Below are 23,275 nucleotides of genomic sequence, written 5' to 3'. Positions count from 1 at the left end.
CACCACCCCAGCAGTACCCCCTTCACCAGCCAAACACCATTGCACTACCCTAAACCCTAAACCACTACCCCCAGTACGACCCCCTAAACTACCGAAACACCACTGCAATACCCTAAACCCTGAAACACCAGCCTAAACAATACCCCCTACACTGCCCAAACACCACTGCACTGCCATAAACTCAAAAACACCACCACAGCACAACCCCTACACTGCCCGAACACCACTGCACTGCCCTAAACCCTGAAAGACTACAAAAGGCAAGACCCCCCTACACTGCCCGAACACCACTGCACTGCCTTAAACCCTGAAACACCACCCCCAGCACGACCCACTACACTGCCCGAACACCACTGCACTGCCCTAAACGCCACCCCCAGCATGACCCCTTACTCTGCCTGAAAACCACTGCTCTGCTTTAAACCCTGAATCACTACCCCAGCACGACCCCCTACACTGTCCGAACACCACTGCTCTGCCGTAAACCGTGAAAAACTACCCCCAGCATGTCCTCTTACACTGCTCGAACACTACTGCACTGCCCAAAACCCTGAAACACTAGCCCCAGCACGACCCCTACACTGCCCGAACACCACTGCACTGCCCTAAACCCTAAAACACTATCCCCAGCACGAACCCCTACACTGCCCGAACACCACTGCTCTGCCCTAAACCCTGAAACACCATCCCTCGCACGACCCTCTACACTGCCCAAACACCACTGCACTGCCCTAAACCCTGAAACACCACCCCCTGCACGACCCCCTACACTGCCCGAACACCACTGCACTGCCCTAAACCCTGAAACGCCACCCCCAGCAAGACCCCCTACACTGCCCGAACACCACTGCACTACCCTAAACCCTGAAACACCACCCCCAGCAAGACCCCTTGCACTGCCTGAACATCACAGCACTGCCCTAAACCCTGAAACACCACCCCCATAATGACCCTCTGCACTCACTACCCTCACACCACTGCACTAAACCCTGAAACACCACCCCCAGCAAGACCTCCTACACTGCCCGAACACCCCTGCACTAAACCCTGAAACACCACCCCCAGCAAGACGCACTTCAGTACCCGAACACCACTGCACTGTCCTAAACCTTTAAACACCACCCCCAGCATGACCCCCTACACTGCCCGACACCACTGCTCTGCCCCAAACCCTAAAACACCACCCCAGCATGACCCCCTACACTACCCAAAGACCACAGCACTACCCTAAATCCTAAAACACGACCCCCTGCACTACACAAACACAGCTGCACTATCCTAAACCCTAAAATACTACCCCCAGCACAACCCCCTACACTACACAAACAGCACTGCACTGCCCTAAACCCTAAAGCACTACCCCCAGCATGACCCCCTACACTACACCAACACCACTGCACTACCCTATGCCCTAAAACACTACCCCCAGCATGACCCCCTACACTGGCCCGAACACCACTGCTCTGCCGAAAACCCTGAAACACCAGCCCCAGCACGACCCCCTACACTGCCCGAGCACCACTGCTCTGCCCTAAACCCTGAAACACCACCCCTAGCAAGACCCCTACACTGCCCGAACACTGCTGCACTGCCCTAAACCCTAAAACACCACCCCCAGCACGACCCCTACACTGCCCGAACACCACTGCACTGCCCTAAACCCTAAAACACCACCCTCAGCACGACCCTCTATATTGCTTGAACACCACTGCACTGCCCTAAACCCTAAAACACCACCCCCTGCATGACCCCCTACACTGCCCGAACACCACTGCACTGTCCTAAACCCTGAAACACCACCCCCAGCATGACCCCTTACACTGGCCCGAACACCACTGTTCTGCCCAAAACCCTGAAACACCAGCCCCAGTACGATCCCCTACACTGCCCGAACACCACTGCACTGCCCTAAAACCTGAAACCACACCCCCAGCACGACCCCCTACACTGCCTGAACAGCACTGCTCTGCCCTATAACCTGAAACACCAGCCCCAGCAAGATCTCCTGCACTGCCCGATCACCACTGACCTAAACCCTGAAACACCCCCCCACCAAGACCCTGTACACCGCCCGAAACACCACTGCACTGCCCTAAACCCTAAAACACCACCTCCTGCAAGACCCCCTACAATGCCCGAACAGCACTGGACTGCCGTAAACCCTGAAACACCGCCCTCAGCACGACCCCCTACACTGCCCAAACACCACTGCACAGCCCTAAACCCTGAAACACCACCCCCAGCATGACCCCCTACACTGCCCGAACACCACTACCCTAAACCTTGAAACACTACCCCCAGCAAGACCCCCTACTCTGCCCGAACACCACTGCACTGCCCTAAACCCTAAAACACTACCCCCAGCCTGAGCCCTACACGGCCCGAACACCACTGCTCTGCCCTAAACCCTGAAACACTACCTCCAGCAAGTCGCCCTACACTGCCCGAACACCACTGCACTGCTCTAAACCCTGAAACACGAGCCCCAGCATGACACCCTACACTGCCCGAACACCACTGCACTGCCCTAAACCCTGAAACACCCCTCCCAGCACTACCACTACACTGCCCGAACACCACTGCACTAAACCGTGAAACATGACCCCCTACACTGCCCAAACACCACTGCACTAATCCCTGAAACACCGCCCACAGCACGACCCCCTACACTGCCCCAACACCACTACACTGCCCTAAACCCTGAAACACCAGCCCCAGCATGACCCCCTACACTGCCCTAACACCACTGCACTGCCCTAAACCCTGAAACACCACCCCAGCAAGACCCCCTGCACTGCCCGAAAACCACTGAACTGCCCTAAACCCTGAAACACCACCCCCAGCAACACCCCTGACAATGCTCAAACACCACTGCCCTAAACCCTGAAACACCACGAACACCACTGCAATGCCCTAAACCCTAAAATACCAGCCCCTGCACGACCCCCTACACAGCCCGAACACCACTGCACTGCCCTAAACCCTGAAACACCACCCGTAGGAATACTCTCTACACTTCCCGAACACCACTGCCCTTAACCGTGAAACACCACCCCCAGCAAGACCCCCTACACTGCCCGAACACCACTGCACTAAACCCTAAAACACCACCCCCTGCACGACCCCCTACACTGTCCGAACACCACTGCACTGCCGTAAACCCTGAAACACCACCCCCAGCACGACCCCCTACACTGCCCAAACACCACTGCACAGCCCTAAACCCTGAAACACCACCCCCAGCATGACCCCCTACGCTGCCCGAACACCACTACCCTAAACCCTGAAACACTACCCCCAGCAAGACCCCCTACTCTGCCCGAACACCACTGCACTGCCCTAAACCCTAAAACACTACCCCCAGCCTGAGCCCTACACTGCCCGAACACCACTGCTCTGCCCTAAACCCTGAAATACTACCTCCAGCATGTCCCCCTACACTGCCCGAACACCACTGCACTGCTCTAAACCCTGAAACACGAGCCCCAGCATGACACCCTACACTGCCCAAACACCACTGCACTTCCCTAAACACTGAAACACCCCTCCCAGCACTACCACTACACTGCCCGAACACCACTGCACTGCCCTAAACCCTGAAACATGACCCCCAACACTGCCTAAACACCACTGCACTTCCCTAAACACTGAAACACCCCTCCCAGCACTACCACTACACTGCCCGAACACCATTGCACTGCCCTAAACCCTAAAACACTATCCCCAGCACGAACCCCTACACTGCCCGAACACCACTGCTCTGCCCTAAACCCTGAAACACCATCCCTCGCACGACCCTCTACACTGCCCAAACACCACTGCACTGCCCTAAACCCTGAAACACCACACCCCGCACGACCCCCTGCACTGCCCGAAAACCACTGAACTGCCCTAAACCCTGAAACACCACCCCCAGCAACACCCCTGACACTGCTCAAACACCACTGCCCTAAACCCTGAAACACCACGAACACCACTGCAATGCCCTAAACCCTAAAATACCAGCCCCTGCACGACCCCCTACACAGCCCGAACACCACCCGTAGGAATACTCTCTACACTTCCCGAACACCACTGCCCTTAACCGTGAAACACCACCCCCAGCAAGACCCCCTACACTGCCCGAACACCACTGCACTAAACCCTAAAACACCACCCCCTGCACGACCCCCTACACTGTCCGAACACCACTGCACTGCCGTAAACCCTGAAACACCACCCCCAGCACGACCTCCTACACTGCCCAAACACCACTGCACAGCCCTAAACCCTGAAACACCACCCCCAGCATGACCTCCTACGCTGCCCGAACACCACTACCCTAAACCCTGAAACACTACCCCCAGCAAGACCCCCTACTCTGCCCGAACACCACTGCACTGCCCTAAACCCTAAAACACTACCCCCAGCCTGAGCCCTACACTGCCCGAACACCACTGCTCTGCCCTAAACCCTGAAATACTACCTCCAGCATGTCCCCCTACACTGCCCGAACACCACTGCACTGCTCTAAACCCTGAAACACGAGCCCCAGCATGACACCCTACACTGCCCAAACACCACTGCACTTCCCTAAACACTGAAACACCCCTCCCAGCACTACCACTACACTGCCCGAACACCACTGCACTAAACCGTGAAACATGACCCCCTACACTGCCCAAACACCACTGCACTAATCCCTGAAACACCGCCCACAGTACGACCCCCTACACTGCCCCAACACCACTACACTGCCCTAAACCCTGAAACACCAGCCCCAGCATGACCCCCTACACTGCCCGAACACCACTGCTCTGCCCTAAACCCTGAAACACCATCCCTCGCACGACCCTCTACACTGCCCAAACACCACTGCACTGCCCTAAACCCTGAAACACCACACCCCGCACGACCCCCTACACTGCCCGAACACCACTGCACCTTCTTAAACCCTGAAACACCACTCCCACATGAACCCCTACACTGCCCGAACACCACTGCACTAGACCCTGAAATACCACCCCAGCACGACCCCCTACACTGCCTGAACATTACAGCACTGCCCTAAACCCTGAAACACCACCCCCAGAATGACCCTCTTCACTGCCCTCACACCACTGCACTAAACCCTGAAACACCACCCCCAGCATCACCCTATACTGCCCGAACACCACTGCTGTGCCCCAAACCCTAAAACACCACCCCAGCACGACCCTCTACACTACCCAGAGACCATTACACTACCCTAAACCCTAAAACACTACCCCCCCGCAACCCCCTACACTACCCAAAGACCACAGCACTACCCTAAATCCTAAAACACGACCCCCTGCACTAAACAAACACAGCTGCACTACCCTATACCCTAAAACACTACCCTGGCACGACACCATACACTACCCGAACAACTCTGCACTGCCCTAAACCCTAAAACACCACCCCAGCAGTACCCCCTTCACCAGCCAAACACCATTGCACTACCCTAAACCCTAAACCACTACCCCCAGTACGACCCCCTAAACTACCGAAACACCACTGCAATACCCTAAACCCTGAAACACCAGCCTACACAATACCCCCTACACTGCCCAAACACCACTGCACTGCCATAAACTCAGAAACACCACCACAGCACGACCCCCTACACTGCCCGAACACCACTGCACTGCCCTAAACCCTGAAAGACTACAAAAGGCAAGACCCCCTACACTGCCCGAACACCACTGCACTGCCTTAAACCCTGAAACACCACCCCCAGCACGACCCCCTACACTGCCCGAATACCACTGCACTGCCCTAAACCCTAAACACCACCCCCAGCATGACCTCTTACTCTGCTTGAAAACCACTGCTCTGCTTTAAACCCTGAATCACTACCCCAGCACGACCCCCTACACTGTCCGAACACCACTGCTCTGCCGTAAACCTTGAAAAACTATCCCCAGCATGTCCTCTTACACTGCTCGAACACTACTGCACTGCCCAAAACCCTGAAACACTAGCCCCAGCACGACCCCTACACTGCCCGAACACCACTGCACTGCCCTAAACCCTAAAACACTATCCCCAGCACGAACCCCTACACTGCCCGAACACCACTGCTCTGCCCTAAACCCTGAAACACCATCCCTCGCACGACCCTCTACACTGCCCAAACACCACTGCACTGCCCTAAACCCTGAAACACCACCCCCTGCACGACCCCCTACACTGCCCGAACACCACTGCACTGCCCTAAACCCTGAAACGCCACCCCCAGCAAGACCCCCTACACTGCCCGAACACCACTGCACTACCCTAAACCCTGAAACACCACCCCCAGCAAGACCCCTTGCACTGCCTGAACATCACAGCACTGCCCTAAACCCTGAAACACCACCCCCATAATGACCCTCTGCACTGCCCTCACACCACTGCACTAAACCCTGAAACACCACCCCAAGCAAGACCTCCTACACTGCCCAAACACCCCTGCACTAAACCCTGAAACACCACCCCCAGCAAGACGCACTTCAGTACCCGAACACCACTGCACTGTCCTAAACCTTTAAACACCACCCCCAGCATGACCCCCTACACTGCCCGACACCACTGCTCTGCCCCAAACCCTAAAACACCACCCCAGCATGACCCCCTACAGTACCCAAAGACCACAGCACTACCCTAAATCCTAAAACACGACCCCCTGCACTACACAAACACAGCTGCACTATCCTAAACCCTAAAATACTACCCCCAGCATGACCCCCTACACTACACCAACACCACTGCACTACCCTATGCCCTAAAACACTACCCCCAGCATGACCCCCTACACTGGCCCAAACACCACTGCTCTGCCCAAAACCCTGAAACACCAGCCCCAGCACGACCCCCTACACTGCCCGAGCACCACTGCTCTGCCCTAAACCCTGAAACACCACCCCTAGCAAGACCCCTACACTGCCCGAACACTGCTGCACTGCCCTAAACCCTAAAACACCACCCAAAGCACGACCCCTACACTGCCCGAACACCACTGCACTGCCCTAAACCCTAAAACACCACCCTCAGCACGACCCTCTATACTGCTTGAACACCACTGCACTGCCCTAAACCCTAAAACACCACCCCTTGCATGACCCCCTACACTGCCCGAACACCACTGCACTGTCCTAAACCCTGAAACACCACCCCCAGCATGACCCCTTACACTGGCCCGAACACCACTGCTCTGCCCAAAACCCTGAAACACCAGCCCATGTACGACCCCCTACACTGCCCGAACACCACTGCACTGCCCTAAAACCTGAAACCCCACCCCCAGCACGACCCCCTACACTGCCTGAACAGCACTGCTCTGCCCTATAACCTGAAACACCAGCCCCAGCAAGATCTCCTGCACTGCCCGATCACCACTGACCTAAACCCTGAAACACCCCCCCACCAAGACCCTGTACACCGCCCGAAAGACCACTGCACTGCCCTAAACCCTAAAACACCACCTCCTGCAAGACCCCCTACAATGCCCGAACAGCACTGGACTGCCGTAAACCCTGAAACACCACCCCCAGCACGACCCCCTACACTGCCCGAACACCACTACCCTAAACCTTGAAACACTACCCCCAGCAAGACCCCCTACTCTGCCCGAACACCACTGCACTGCCCTAAACCCTAAAACACTACCCCCAGCCTGAGCCCTACACTGCCCGAACACCACTGCTCTGCCCTAAACCCTGAAACACTACCTCCAGCAAGTCGCCCTACACTGCCCGAACACCACTGCACTGCTCTAAACCCTGAAACACGAGCCCCAGCATGACACCCTACACTGCCCAAACACCACTGCACTGCCCTAAACCCTGAAACACCCCTCCCAGCACTAGCACTACACTGCCCGAACACCACTGCACTAAACCGTGAAACATGACCCCCTACACTGCCCAAACACCACTGCACTAATCCCTGAAACACCGCCCACAGCACGACCCCCTACACTGCCCCAACACCACTACACTGCCCTAAACCCTGAAACACCAGCCCCAGCATGACCCCCTACACTGCCCGAACACCACTGCACTGCCCTAAACCCTGAAACACCACCCCAGCAAGACCCCCTGCACTGCCCGAAAACCACTGAACTGCCCTAAACCCTGAAACACCACCCCCAGCAACACCCCTGACACTGCTCAAACACCACTGCCCTAAACCCTGAAACACCACGAACACCACTGCAATGCCCTAAACCCTAAAATACCAGGCCCTGCACGACCCCCTACACAGCCCGAACACCACTGCACTGCCCTAAACCCTGAAACACCACCCGTAGGAATACTCTCTACACTTCCCGAACACCACTGCCCTTAACCGTGAAACACCACCCCCAGCAAGACCCCCTACACTGCCCGAACACCACTGCACTAAACCCTAAAACACCACCCCCTGCACGACCCCCTACACTGTCCGAACACCACTGCACTGCCGTAAACCCTGAAACACCACCCCCAGCACGACCCCCTACACTGCCCAAACACCACTGCACAGCCCTAAACCCTGAAACACCACCCCCAGCATGACCCCCTACGCTGCCCGAACACCACTACCCTAAACCCTGAAACACTACCCCCAGCAAGACCCCCTACTCTGCCCGAACACCACTGCACTGCCCTAAACCCTAAAACACTACCCCCAGCCTGAGCCCTACACTGCCCGAACACCACTGCTCTGCCCTAAACCCTGAAATACTACCTCCAGCATGTCCCCCTACACTGCCCGAACACCACTGCACTGCTCTAAACCCTGAAACACGAGCCCCAGCATGACACCCTACACTGTCCAAACACCACTGCACTTCCCTAAACACTGAAACACCCCTCCCAGCACTACCACTACACTGCCCGAACACCACTGCACTGCCCTAAACCCTGAAACATGACCCCCAACACTGCCCAAACACCACTGCACTAATCCCTGAAACACCACCCACAGCACGACCCCCTACACTGCCCCAACACCACTACACTGCCCTAAACTAGGGCTGGGCGGAATTTGCGGAATGCCTCTTCGCGGAATTTTGAAAAAAAAATTGTTGAAAACGAGCGCACAACCTGAGGGACCGTGTGCCCGGGACTGGGGTCCCTCGTGCTTGGGCAGGCTCCCCGGCCTGGCTGCGTTGAGAAGCAGGGACCGGCCCCGGGCCTCCTGATGTTTGGTCAGGGCCTGGGATCCCACGTCCTGCGGCCTGCCAAGTGTCCATCTGCCCGGGACAAGGGACCCTGGTGCAGAGCCCCGGAGCCCTGCAAGGGCAGGCAGGAGCCCTACCGCTATGGCTCGGTGTGGGCAGCTGGCAGTCCTTTCGGTCCCGGCCATCTGGTCGCACCTTTCCCTCGGCCATCTGGTCGCGCGCAATGCTTTCCAATGGGGCGACCAGATGGCCGGGCCGTCCTGGAAGTCCCGATGAGGGTCCATTCGCCTCGCGGATCCCAGCCAGGGCTCCTGGAGGCCGGGCGCGTCCGCGCCTAGGGTCCCCTCCGTCACTCGGAGCGCGAGGGTTACAAGAAAGGTGGGTAGCCTTCCTCCGGATTAGTAGGGGCAGGGTATGCCGGGACACCCCTCCTGGGGATTGCGGTTCTCAGGCGGGGACCAGATGGGCCAAGCCCGGACGACACTTCCCCGGGGCGTCCGGTGCTCCCTCCTCCAGCCCGCGGCGAGGCAAAGTGCCCAGGACGGGCTCCATTGGTCCCCCGGGCGTCCACCGAGGCCTGCAGCCCCAAAGCCCTGCAGCCCTGGAGCCCTTCAGCCCGGAGCCCCGGAGCCCTGCAGGCCCGGAGCCCTGCAGCCCCGGAGCCCTGCAGGCCCGGAGCCCTGGAGCCCCGGAGCCCTGCAGCCACCGAGGCCTGCAGCCCCAAAGCCCTGCAGCCCTGGAGCCCTTCAGCCCGGAGCCCTGGAGCCCTGCAGGCCCGGAGCCCTGCAGGCCCGGAGCCCTGCAGCCCCGGAGCCCTGCAGGCCCGGAGCCCTGCAGGCCCGGAGCCCTGCAGCCCCGGAGCCCTGCAGCCCCGGAGCCCTGCAGCCCCAGAGCCCTGCAGCCCCGGAGCCCTGCAGCCCCGGAGCCCTGCAGCCCCGGAGCCCTGCAGGCCCAGAGCCCTGCAGCCCCGGAGCCCTGCAGCCCCGGAGCCCTGCAGGCCCAGAGCCCTGCAGGCCCAGAGCCCTGGAGCCCTGCAGCCCCGGAGCCCTGCAGCCACGGAGCCCTGCGTGGGCAGGCGGGAACCCTAGCGCGAAGGCTCGGGGTTGGACAGATGGGAGTCCCGTCCCGTCCATCTGGTTGCACCTCTCCCCTCGGCCATCTGGTCGCGCGCAATGCTTTCCAATGGGCGACCAGATGGCCGGGCCGGCCTGGAAGTCCCGATGAGGGTCCATTCGCCTCGCGGATCCCAGCCAGGGCTCCAGGAGGCCAGGCGCGTCCGCGCCTAGGGTCCCCTCCGTCACTCGGAGCGCGAGGGTTACAGGAAAGGTGGGTAGCCTTCCTCCGGATTAGTAGGGGCAGGGTATGCCGGGACACCCCTCCTGGAGATTGCGGTTCTCAGGCGGGGACCAGATGGGCCAAGCCCGGACAACACTTCCCCGGGGCGTCGGGTGCTTCCTCCTCCAGCCCGCGGCGAGGCAAAGTGCCCAGGACGGGCTCCATGGGTCCCCCGGGCGTCCACCGAGGCCTGCAGCCCCAAAGCCCTGCAGCCCTGCAGCCTTTCAGCCCGGAGCCCTGGAGCCCTGCAGGCCCGGAGCCCTGCAGGCCCGGAGCCCTGCAGGCCCGGAGCCCTGCAGGCCCGGGGCCCTGCAGCCCCGGAGCCCTGCAGGCCCGGAGCCCTGCAGGCCCGGAGCCCTGCAGGCCCGGATCCCTGCAGCCACCGAGGCCTGCAGCCCCAAAGCCCTGCAGCCCTGGAGCCCTGGAGCCATGGAGCCCTGCAGCCCCGGAGCCCTGCAGGCCCGGAGCCCTGCAGGCCCGGAGCCCTGCAGCCCCGGAGCCCTGCAGCCCCGGAGCCCTGCAGCCCCGGAGCCCTGCAGCCCCGGAGCCCTGCAGCCCCGGAGCCCTGCAGGCCCAGAGCCCTGCAGCCCCGGAGCCCTGCAGCCCCGGAGCCCTGGAGCCCTGCAGCCCCGGAGCCCTGCAGCCACGGAGCCCTGCGTGGGCAGGCAGGAACCCTAGCGCGAAGGCTCGGGGTTGGACAGATGGGAGTCCTTTCAGTCCCGTCCATCTGGTTGCACCTCTCCCCTCGGCCATCTGGTCGTGCGCAATGCTTTCCAATGGGGCGACCAGATGGCCGGGCCGGCCTGGAAGTCCCGATGAGGGTCCATTCGCCTCCCGGATCCCAGCCAGGGCTCCAGGAGGCCGGGCGCGTCCGGGCCTAGGGTCTCCTCCGTCACTCGGAGCGCGTGGGTTACAAGAAAGGGGGGTAGCCTTCCTCCGGATTAGTATGGGCAGGGTATGCCGGAAGACCCCTCCGGGGCTGGCGGTTCTTTGCCGGGGACCAGATGGGCTATGCCCGGGCAACATCCTCCCAGGCTTCACTCCTCCGGCCCGCGGCGTGGCAAAGTGCCCAGGGATGGGCTCCACGGGTCCCGGGCAGTCCTACCCCTGGGGCGCCCGGGCCCGAGAGCTCCGTCGGTCCTCCCCGTGCCCGAGTCCCAGCTGCTGTCCCCCAGCCCCCGGGAAGCAGAGAGCCCACTGAGCCATGGTTCAGGCAGGAGCCCTACCGCTATGTAGCCTTCCTCCGGATTACTAGGGACAGGGTACTCTGGGACCCCTCTCGGTCCTCAGCCGGCAGCAGGACGGGCCCGGATGCTGCCCCGGTCCTGTCCCGGGGACTGCCGCGTGGCAGGGTGCCCGGGACAAGGGGTCCGGATGGTCCGGGGAGGCTTCCCCTGCGCCTGCGGGCCTGGGAGACCCGGCTGGCTCCAGGGGCCCAGCCGGGCCCTGGGCCCCGTACCCCGGCCTGCGGCACTGCCAAAGGCCTGGGACGGGGTTCCGTTGTGTCCGGGGAGCCTCCCCAGGCATGTCTGGGTTCATTGGCCCCTGGGGGCACCGGGGAGGGCGGCCTCCCCGCCCCGGGCTCCGTCTGGGGTCCTGCCACGTGGCAGGGTGCCCGGGACGGGGTCCGGAGGGCCCGGGGAGGCTTCCCCTGTGCCTGCGGTCCCGGGAGCCCCGGCTGGGTCCAGGGGCCCGGCCGGGCCCCGGGTCGGGGTCTCCGGCCCTGGGCCCCGTCCCCCGGCCTGCGGCACTGCCAAAGGCCTGGGACGGGGTTCCGTTGTGTCCGGGGAGCCTCCCCAGGCCTGTCTGGGTTCATTGGCCCCTGGGGGCCCCGGGGAGGGCGGCCTCCCCGCCCCGGGCTCTGTCCCGGGTCCTGCCGCACGGCAGGGTGCCCGGGACGGGGTCCGGAGGGCCCGGGGAGGTTTCCCCTGTGCCTGCGGTCCCGGGAGCCCCGGCTGGGTCCAGGGGCCCGGCCGGGCCCCGGGTCGGGGTCTCCGGCCCTAGGCCCCGTCCCCCGGCCTGCGGCACTGCCAAAGGCCTGGGACGGGGTTCCGTTGTGTCCGGGGAGCCTCCCCAGGCCTGTCTGGGTTCATTGGCCCCTGGGGGCCCCGGGGAGGGCAGCCTCCCCGCCCCGGGCTCCGTCCGGGGTCCTGCCGCGTGGCAGGGTGCCCGGGACGGGGTCCGGAGGGCCCGGGGAGGTTTCCCCTGTGCCTGCGGTCCCGGGAGCCCCGGCTGGGTCCAGGGGCCCGGCCGGGCCCCGGGTCGGGGTCTCCGGCCCTAGGCCCCGTCCCCCGGCCTGCGGCACTGCCAAAGGCCTGGGACGGGGTTCCGTTGTGTCCGGGGAGCCTTCCCAGGCTCGTCTGGGTTCATTGGCCCCTGGGGGCCCCTGGGGGCCCCAGGGAGGGCGGCCTCCCTGCCCCGGGCTCCGTCCCGGGTCCTGCCGCGTGGCAGGGTGCCCGGGGTGGGGTCCGGAGGTCCCGGGGAGGCTTCCCCTGCGCCTGCGGGCCCGGGAGCCCCGGCTGGGTCCAGGGGCCCGGCCGGGCCCCGGGTCGGGGTCTACGGCCCCGGGCCCCGTCCCCCGGCCAGCGGCACTGCCAAAGGCCCGGGGCGGGGTTCCGTTGTGTCCGGGGAGCCTCCCCAGGCTCGTCTGGGTTCATTGGCCCCTGGGGGCCCCCAGGGAGGGCGGCCTCCCCGCCCCGGGCTCCGTCCGGGGTCCTGCCACGCGGCATGGTGCCCGGGGCGGGGTCCGGAGGGCCCGGGGAGGCTTCCCCTTCCCTTTCCCCTCGGCCATCTGGTCGCGCCTGTCCCCTCGGCCATCTGGTCGCGCAAGCCCCTTCGGCCATCTGGTCGCGCACGTCCCTTCAGACAGAGGGGACCCTAGGCATGAATGTACCCGACCTCCTGGAGCCCTCGCTGGGATCCAGGAAGCAAATGGATCCCCTTCGAGACTTCCAGGCAAGCTCGGCCATCTGGTCGCCCTATAGGAAAGCATTGTGCGCGACCAGATGGCCGAGCTTGCCTGGAAGTCTCGATGAGGATCCATTTGCCTCCCGGATCCCAGCGAGGGCTCCAGGAGGTCGGGTACATTCGCGCCTAGGGTCCCCTCTGTCACCTCGTGCGCACGGATTACAAGAAAGGGGGGTAATTTTCCTCCGGATTACTAGGGAGAGGGTCAGTCGGACCAAAGTGAGGTTTGGCGATTCTGAATCAGGGGAAGGCAGACCCGGGGCCCGCCCGCCGGGGCCCCCAGGGGCCCGGGTACGCTCCTGCCTCTCAGCCCCTTCCCGATGGTCCTTTCTCTCCGAGTTTTCTGGGTCAGAGCCCCGTGAGGTCTGTGGATCCCGAGACAGGGGAAGGCAGCACCCGGGCCCGCCCGAAGCGGGGCCCCCAGGGGCCCGGGTACGCACACCTGCCTCTCAGCCCCCTTCCCGATGGTCCTTTTTCTCCGAGTTTGCTGGGTCAGAGCTCCGTGAGGTCCGGCGATCCCGAGACGGGGGAAGGCAGACCCGGGGCCCGCCCGCCGGGGCCCCCAGGGGCCCGGGTATGCTCCTGCCTCTCAGCCCCTTCCCGATGGTCCTTTCTTTCCGAGTTTTCTGGGTCAGAGCCCCATGAGGTCCGTGGATCCTGAGACAGGGGAAGGCAGCACCCGGGCCTGACCGAAGCGGGGCCCCCAGGGGCCCGGGTACACACACCTGCCTCTCAGCCCCCTTCCCGATGGTCCTTTTTCTCAGAGTTTGCTGGGTCAGAGCTCCGTGAGGTCTGGGGATCCCGAGATGGGGGAAGGCAGACCCGGGGCCCACCCGCCGGGGCCCCCAGGGGCCCGGGTACGCTCCTGCCTCTCCGCCCCTTCCCGATGGTCCTTTTTCTGCCGGGTTTGCTGGGTCAGACCTCCGGGAGGTCTGGCGATCCCGAGACGGAGAAGGCAGCGCCCGGGCCCGCCTGCCGTGTGGGGCCCCTGGGGGAGGTTGGGTGCGCGCCTGCCTCCCGGCCCCTGTTGATGGGCCCTCCCTTTGAGCCCGCTCGCCCTGGGAGCAGGCAGGGACGTGAAGCCGCCATCCCCCTCCCCGCGCAGGGCGGCCTGCAGAGGGGATGCCCCGGCCGTACTCTGATCGATTGGGCACTCTCGGTCCGTTTAGGGATGGACTGCTTGGCCAGCCTCGGCTGTTGTTTCAAGCAATTCGCTTCCTCCCCGCAAGGACCGTCCGACTCGAGGGCCTGCCGCCTGGCGGGAGGCCCTTCACCCTACCCAGCAGAGCGAAGGCCGAGCGGCCCCGGCAGCTCGTGACCCCCAGTGGTCTGACCCCGAGCGGGAGGGGTCGGGTGGCGCCAGGCCCTCGGACGCTGCTGCCCAGCAGGTCCGTACCAGGCCCCGCGCGCCATGCCGTCGCCCCTCTCCGCCCAGCACATTTCCGCAGCAGCTCGGAACGACCGTTCCGAGGGGTGCCGCCGCCGCCAGGCTCCGGCACCCCTGCGTCTCACTCAGGCTGCGCCTCGGCCTGCCTCTCCCTCCCGGGGGAGACGGCTGGGCCTGCCGGTGCCCATGCGACCTTCCACCTCTGTCCACCCCTCCGGCGAGCCCTCCCGCCCAGGCGGGTGGGCTCCTTTCCCTCCCCAGCAGGCTCCCGAGAGGGAGGGGTGCGCGCAAAGGGGGTCCGGTCGGGGAGATGGGCACGCGGCCCCCCGAACCCCTGTCAGCAGGTGCGGCTACCTGGTTGATCCTGCCAGTAGCATATGCTTGTCTCAAAGATTAAGCCATGCACGTGTAAGTACACACGGCCGGTACAGTGAAACTGCGAATGGCTCATTAAATCAGTTATGGTTCCTTTGATGGCTCCATCTGATACTTGGATAACTGTGGTAATTCTAGAGCTAATACATGCCGACGAGCGCTGATCTCCCGGGATGCGTGCATTTATCAGACCAAGACCAATCCGGGCTCGCCCGGCCGCTTTGGTGACTCTAGATAACCTCGGGCCGATCGCACGTCCCCGTGACGGCGACGATACATTCGGATGTCTGCCCTATCAACTTTCGATGGTACTTTCTGTGCCTACCATGGTGACCACGGGTAACGGGGAATCAGGGTTCGATTCCGGAGAGGGAGCCTGAGAAACAGCTACCACATCCAAGGAAGGCAGCAGGCGCGCAAATTACCCACTCCCGACTCGGGGAGGTAGTGACGAAAAATAACAATACAGGACTCTTTCGAGGCCCTGTAATTGGAATGAGTACACTTTAAATCCTTTAACGAGGATCCATTGAAAGGCAAGTCTGGTGCCAGCAGCCGCGGTAATTCCAGCTCCAATAGCGTATATTAAAGTTGCTGCAGTTAAAACACCACCCACAGCATGACCCCCTACACTGCCCGAACACCACTGCACTGCCCTAAACCCTGAAACACCACCCCCAGCAGGACCCCATATTTTGCCCGAACACCACTGCTCTGCCCTAAACCCTAAAACACCAACCCCCGCAGAACCCCCTACACTGCCGAACACCACTGCACTGCCCTAAATCCTGAAACACCACCTCCACACAACCCCCTACACTGCCTGAAAACCACTGCACTACCCTAAACCCTGAAACACCACCCCCGCACTAACCCCTACACTGCCCGAACACCACTGCTCTGCCCTAAACCCTGAAACACCACCCCCAACAAGACTCCCTACATTGCCTGACCACCACTGCACTGCCATAAACCCTGAAACACCACCCCAGAAAGACCTCCTACACTGCCCAAACACCATTGCCCTAAACCGTGAAACACCACCCCTAGCAAGACCACTGCCCTAAACCCTGAAACACCACCCCTAGTAAGACCCCCTACACTGCCCGAACACCACTGCACGGCCCTAAACCCTGAAACACCACCCCCTCATGGCCTCCTACACTGCCCAAACACCATTGCCCTAAACCGTGAAACACCACCCCTAGCAAGACCACTGCCCTAAACCCTGAAACACCACCCATAGTAAGACCCCCTACACTGCCCGAAAACCACTGCACTGCCCTAAACCCTGAAACACCACCGCCCACACAACCCCCTACACTAGACGAAAACCACTGCTCTGCCCTAAACCCTGAAACACCACCCCCAGCAAGACCCCCTACACTGCCCGAACACCACTGCACTGCCTTAAAGCCTGAAACACCGCTCCCAGCAAGACCCCATCCACTGCCCGAACACCACTGACCTAAACCCTGAAACACTACCCCCGCATGACACCCTACACAGCTCGAACACCACTGCACTGCCCTAAACCCTGAAACACCATCCCCAGCACTACCCCCTACACTGTCCGAACTCTACTGCACTGCCCAAAACCCAGAAACTCCAGCCCCAGCAAGACCCCCTATACTGCCCGAACACCACTGCACTGCCCTAAACCCTGAAACACCAGCCCCAGCAAGACCTCCTACACTGCCCGATCACCTCTGGCCTAAACCCTGAAACACCACCCCCACCAAGACACCCTACACCGCCCGAACACCACTGCACTGCCCTAAACCCTAAAACACCGCCTCCTGCAAGACCCCCTACAATGCACGAACAGCACTGGAATGCCGTAAACCCTGAAACACCACCCCCAGCACGACCCCCTACACTGCCCGAACACCACTGCACTGCCCTAAACACTAAAACACTACCCCCAGCCTGAGCCCTACACTGCCCGAACACCACTACCCTAAACCCTGAAACACTATCCCCAACAAGACCCCCTACACTGCCCGAACACCACTGCACTGCCCTAAACCCTAAAACACTAACCCCGCCTGAGCCCTACACTGCCCGAACACCACTGCTCTGCCCTAAACCCTGAAACACTACCTCCAGCATGTCCCCCTACACTGCCCGATCACCACTGCACTGCTCTAAACCCTGAAACACGAGCCCCAGCATGATGCCCTACACTGCCCGAACACCACTGCACTGCCATAAACCCTGAAACACCACCCCCTACACTGCCCAAACACCACTGCACTAATCCCTGAAACACCGCCCACAGCACAACCCCCTACACTGCCTGAACACCACTACACTGCCCTAAACCCTGCAACACCAGCCCCAGCACGACCCCCTACACTGCCCGAACACCACTGCACTGCCCTAATCCCTGAAACACCAGCCCCAGCATGATCCCCTACACTGCCCGAACACCACTGCACTGCCCTAAACCCTGAAACACCACCCCAGCAAGACCCCCTGCACTGCCCGAAAACCACTGCACTGCCCTAAACCCTGAAACACCACCCCCAGCAACACCCCTGACACTGCCCAAACACCACTGCCCTAAACCCTGAAACACCACCCCCAGCAAGACCCCTACACTGCCCGAACACCACTTCCCTAAACCCTGAAACACCACCCCGAGCAAGACCCCCTACACTGCCCGAACACCACTGCACTGCCCTAAACCCTAAAATACCACCCCCTGCACGACCCCCTACACAGCCCGAACACCACTGCACTGCCCTAAACCCTGAAACACCACCCGTAGGAGGACCCTCTACACTGCCTGAACACCACTGCCCTTAACCGTGAAACACCACCCCCAGCAAGACCCCCTACACTGCCCGAACACCACTGCACTGCCCTAAACCCTAAAACACCACCCCAGCACGACCCCCTACACTGCCTGAACACCACTGCACTGCACTGCCCTAAACCCTGAAACACCAGCACCAGCAAGACCCCCTACACTGCCCAAAACCACTGCAATGCCCTAAACCCTGAAACCCCAGCCCTAGCACGACTCCCTACACTGCCCATACACCACTGCACTGCCCTAAACTCTGAAACACCAGCCCCAGCACGACCCCCTACACTGCCCGAACAGCACTGCACTGCCCTAAAACCTGAAACACCACCCGCAGCACGAACCCTTACACTGCCCAAACACCACTGTCCTAAACCCTGAAACACCACGCCTTGCAAGACCCCCAACACTGCCCGAACACCACTGCACTGCCCTAACCCCTGAAACACCAGCCCCAGAACGACCCCTACTCTTCCCAAACACCGCTACTCTGCCCAAAACCCTGAAACACCTGCCCCACCACGACCACTACACTGCCCGAACACCAATGCACTGCCCTAAATCCTGAAACGCAGCCCCACCACGACCCCCTACACTGCCCGAACACCACTGCACTGCCCTAAACCCTGAAACACCACCCCCGAACGACCCCCTACACTGCCCTGAACCCTGAAACACCACCCCCCGCACGATCCGCTACATTGCCCGAACACCACTGCACTGCCCTTATCCCTGAAACACTACCCCCAGCAAGACCCCCTACACTGCTCGAACACCACTGCACTGCCCTAAACCCTGAAAAACCACCCCCACAAAGACCCCCTACAGTGTCCGAACACCACTGTACTGCACTAAACCCTGAATCGCCACCCCGCACGATCCCCTGCATTGCCTGAACACCACTGCACTGCCCTTATCCCTGAAACACCAGCCCCAGCACAACCCACTACACTGTCCGAACTCTACTGCACTGCCCAAAACCCAGAAACTCCAGCCCCAGCAAGACCCCCTATACTGCCCGAACACCACTGCACTGCCCTAAACCCTGAAACACCAGCCCCAGCAAGACCTCCTACACTGCCCGATCACCTCTGGCCTAAACCCTGAAACACCACCCCCACCAAGACACCCTACACCGCCCGAACACCACTGCACTGCCCTAAACCCTAAAACACCGCCTCCTGCAAGACCCCCTACAATGCCCGAACAGCACTGGAATGCCGTAAACCCTGAAACACCACCCCCAGCATGACCCCCTACACTGCCCGAACACCACTGCACTGCCCTAAACACTAAAACACTACCCCCAGCCTGAGCCCTACACTGCCCGAACACCACTACCCTAAACCCTGAAACACTATCCCCAACAAGACCCCCTACACTGCCCGAACACCACTGCACTGCCCTAAACCCTAAAACACTAACCCCGCCTGAGCCCTACACTGCCCGAACACCACTGCTCTGCCCTAAACCCTGAAACACTACCTCCAGCATGTTCCCCTACACTGCCCGATCACCACTGCACTGCTCTAAACCCTGAAACACGAGCCCCAGCATGACGCCCTACACTGCCCGAACACCACTGCACTGCCATAAACCCTGAAACACCACCCCCTACACTGCCCAAACACCACTGCACTAATCCCTGAAACACCACCCACAGCACAACCCCCTACACTGCCTGAACACCACTACACTGCCCTAAACCCTGCAACACCAGCCCCAGCACAACCCCCTACACTGCCCGAACACCACTGCACTGCCCTAATCCCTGAAACACCAGCCCCAGCATGATCCCCTACACTGCCCGAACACCACTGCACTGCCCTAAACCCTGAAACACCACCCCAGCAAGACCCCCTGCACTGCCCGAAAACCACTGCACTGCCCTAAACCCTGAAACACCACCCCCAGCAACACCCCTGACACTGCCCAAACACCACTGCCCTAAACCCTGAAACACCACCCCCAGCAAGACCCCTACACTGCCCGAACACCACTTCCCTAAACCCTGAAACACCACCCCGAGCAAGACCCCCTACACTGCCCGAACACCACTGCACTGCCCTAAACCCTAAAATACCACCCCCTGCACAACCCCCTACACAGCCCGAACACCACTGCACTGCCCTAAACCCTGAAACACCACCCGTAGGAGGACCCTCTACACTGCCTGAACACCACTGCACTGCCCTAAACCCTGAAACACCACCCCCAGCAACACCCCTACACTCCCCGAACACCACTGCCCTAAACCCTGAAACACCACCCCGAGCAAGACCCCCTACACTGCCCAAACACCACTGCACTGCCCTAAACCCTAAAATACCACCCCCTGCACGACCCCCTACACAGCCCGAACACCACTGCACTGCCCTAAACCCTAAAACACCACCCGTAGGAGGACCCTCTACACTGCCTGAACACCACTGCCCTTAACCGTGAAACACCACCCCCAGCAAGACCCCCTACACTGCCCGAACACCACTGCACTAAACCCTAAAACACCACCCCCTGCACGACCCCCTACACTGTCCGAACACCACTGCACTGCCGTAAACCCTGAAACACCACCCCCTGCATGGCCCCCTATACTGCTCGAATACCACTGCACTGCCCTAAACCCTAAAACATTAACCCCAGCCTGACACCTACACTGCCCGAACACCACTGCTCTGCGCTAAACCCTGAAACAATACCCCCAGCAAGTCGCCCTACACTGCCCGAAAACTACTTCACTGCCCTAAACCCTGAAACACTAGCCCCAACTCGATCCACTACAATGCCCGAACACCACTGCACTGCCTTAAACCCTGAAACACGACCCCTACACTGCCCGAACACCACTACACTGCCCTAAACCCTGAAACACCACCCCCAGCATGACACCCTACACAGCCCGAACACCACTGCACTGCCCTAAACCCTGAAACACCACCCCAGCACTACCCCCTACACTGCCCGAACAAAACTGCACTGCCCTAAACCCTAAAACACCACCCAGAGCACGACCCCCTACACTGCCCGAACAAAACTGCACTGCCCTAAACCCTGAAACACCACCCCCGCACAACCCCATACAACACACAAACACCACTGTACTGCCCTAAACCCTGAAACACCACCCCCGATTGACCCCCTACACTACCCGAACACTGCACTGCCTTATACCCTGAAACTCCACCCCCGCATGACCCCTTATACTGCCTGAACACCACTGCACTGCCCTAAACCCTGAAACACCACCCCAACACGACCCCCTACACTGCCCGAACACCACTGCACTGCCCTAAACGCTGAAACACCACTCCCAGCACGACCCCCTACACTGCCCAAACACCACTGCTCTGCCCTAAACCCTGAAACACCACCCCCAACACGACCCCCTATACTGCCCGAACACCACTGCATTGCCCTAAAACCTGAAACACCAGCCATAGCACGACCCCCTACGCTGCCCGAACACTACTGCACTGCCCTAAACCCTAAAACACCATCCCCAGCATGACCCACTACACTGCCCGAACAACACTACACTGACCTAAACCCTGAAACACGATCCCCATCACGACACCCTACACTGCGCGAACACTACTGCACTGCCCTATACGCAGAAACACAGAGCCCCAGCAATACCCCCTACACTTCCCGAACACAACTGCACTGCCCTAAACCCTGAAACACTAACCCAGCACGATCCCCTACACTGCCTGAACACCACTGCATTGTCCTAAACCCTGGAACATCACCCCCAGCACGACCCCCTACACTGCCCAAACACCATTCAACTGCCATAAACCCTGAAATACAACCCCCAGCATGACTCCCTACACTGCCTGAACACCACTGCATTGCCCTAGACCATGAAACACCAGCCCCAGCACGACCCCCTACACAGTCCGAACACCACTGCACTGCCCTAAACCCTGGAACACCAGCCCCAGCAAGACCCCACTGCCCGAACACCTTTGCACTGCCCTAAACCCTGAAACACCAGCCCCAGCACAACTCCCTACACTGCCCGAACACCACAGCACTGCCATAAACACTGAAACACCAGCCTCAGCAAGACCCCCTACACTGCCCGAACAGCACTGCACTGCTCTAAACCCTGAAACACCAGCCCCAACCAGACCCCCTACACTGCCCGAAGACCACTGCCCTAAACCCTGAAACACCACCCCAGCAATATCCCCTACACTGCCTGAACACCACTGCACTGCCCTAAACCCTAAAACACCACCCCCTGCATGACCCCCTACAATGCCCGAATATCCCTGCACTGCCGTAAATCCTGAAACACCACCGCCAGCATGACCCCCTACAGTGCCCGAACACCACTGCCTTAAACCGTGAAACACCACGCCCAGCAAGACCCCCTACACTGCCCGAAAACCACTGCACTGCACTAAACACTAAAACACTAGCCCCAGAATGACCCCCTAAACTGCCCGAACACCACTGCTCTGCCCTAAACCCTGAAACACAAGCCCCAGAATGACACCCTAAACCCCCTAAACTGCCCGAACACCACTGCACTAATCCCTGAAACACCACCCCCAGCACTACCCCCTACAGTGCCCGAAGCCCCACTGCACTGTCCTAAACCCTGAAACATGACCCCCTACACTGCCGAACCCCACTGCACTGCCCTAAACCCTGAAACACCAACCCCAGCACGACTACCTACACTGCCCGAAAACCACTGCACTGCCCTAAACCCTGAAACACCAGCCACCCCACAACTCTGTATACTGCCCGAACACAACTGCACTGCCCTAAACCCTGAAACACCACCCCCTGCATGACCCGCTACGCTGCCTGAACACCAGTGCACTGCTCTAAACCCTGAAACACTACCCCAGCACGATCCACTACACTGCCTGAACACCACTGCACTGTCCTAAACCCTGAAACATCACCCCCAGCACGACCCCCTACACTGCCCAAACACCACTCAACTGCCCTAATCCCTGAAAAACCACCCCCAGCATGACCCCCTACACTGCCCGAACACCACTGCATTGCCCTAAACCATGAAATACTACCCCCAGCAAGACCTCCTAGACTGTTGGAACACCACTGCACTGCCCTAAAGCCTGAAACACCAGCCCCAGCAAGACCCCTACACTGCCCGAACACATTTGCACTGCTCTAAACACTGAAACACCAGCCCCAGCATGTCCCTACACTGCCCGAACACTACTGCACTGCCCTAAACCTTGAAACACCAGCCCCAGCAAGACCCCCT

At 60.7% G+C, this 23,275-nt stretch overlaps 1 protein-coding gene and 1 pseudogene across 3 annotated transcripts in view; one reads left to right on the top strand and one right to left on the bottom strand.

The window, feature by feature from the left end:
- LOC146871420 (uncharacterized) overlaps window positions 1–23,275 on the bottom strand; it is a 944,195-nt gene that overhangs the window by 389,695 nt on the left and 531,225 nt on the right. The window lies entirely within an intron of this gene.
- Window positions 15,189–15,858, top strand: LOC146871421 (18S ribosomal RNA; annotated as a pseudogene; the record flags this gene model as incomplete).

The sequence above is a fragment of the Triturus cristatus genome, chromosome 1_1 (assembly GCF_964204655.1).
Source record: "Triturus cristatus chromosome 1_1, aTriCri1.1, whole genome shotgun sequence".
NCBI lineage: Eukaryota > Metazoa > Chordata > Amphibia > Caudata > Salamandridae > Triturus > Triturus cristatus.
This window is presented reverse-complemented; position numbering and strand designations above follow the sequence as displayed.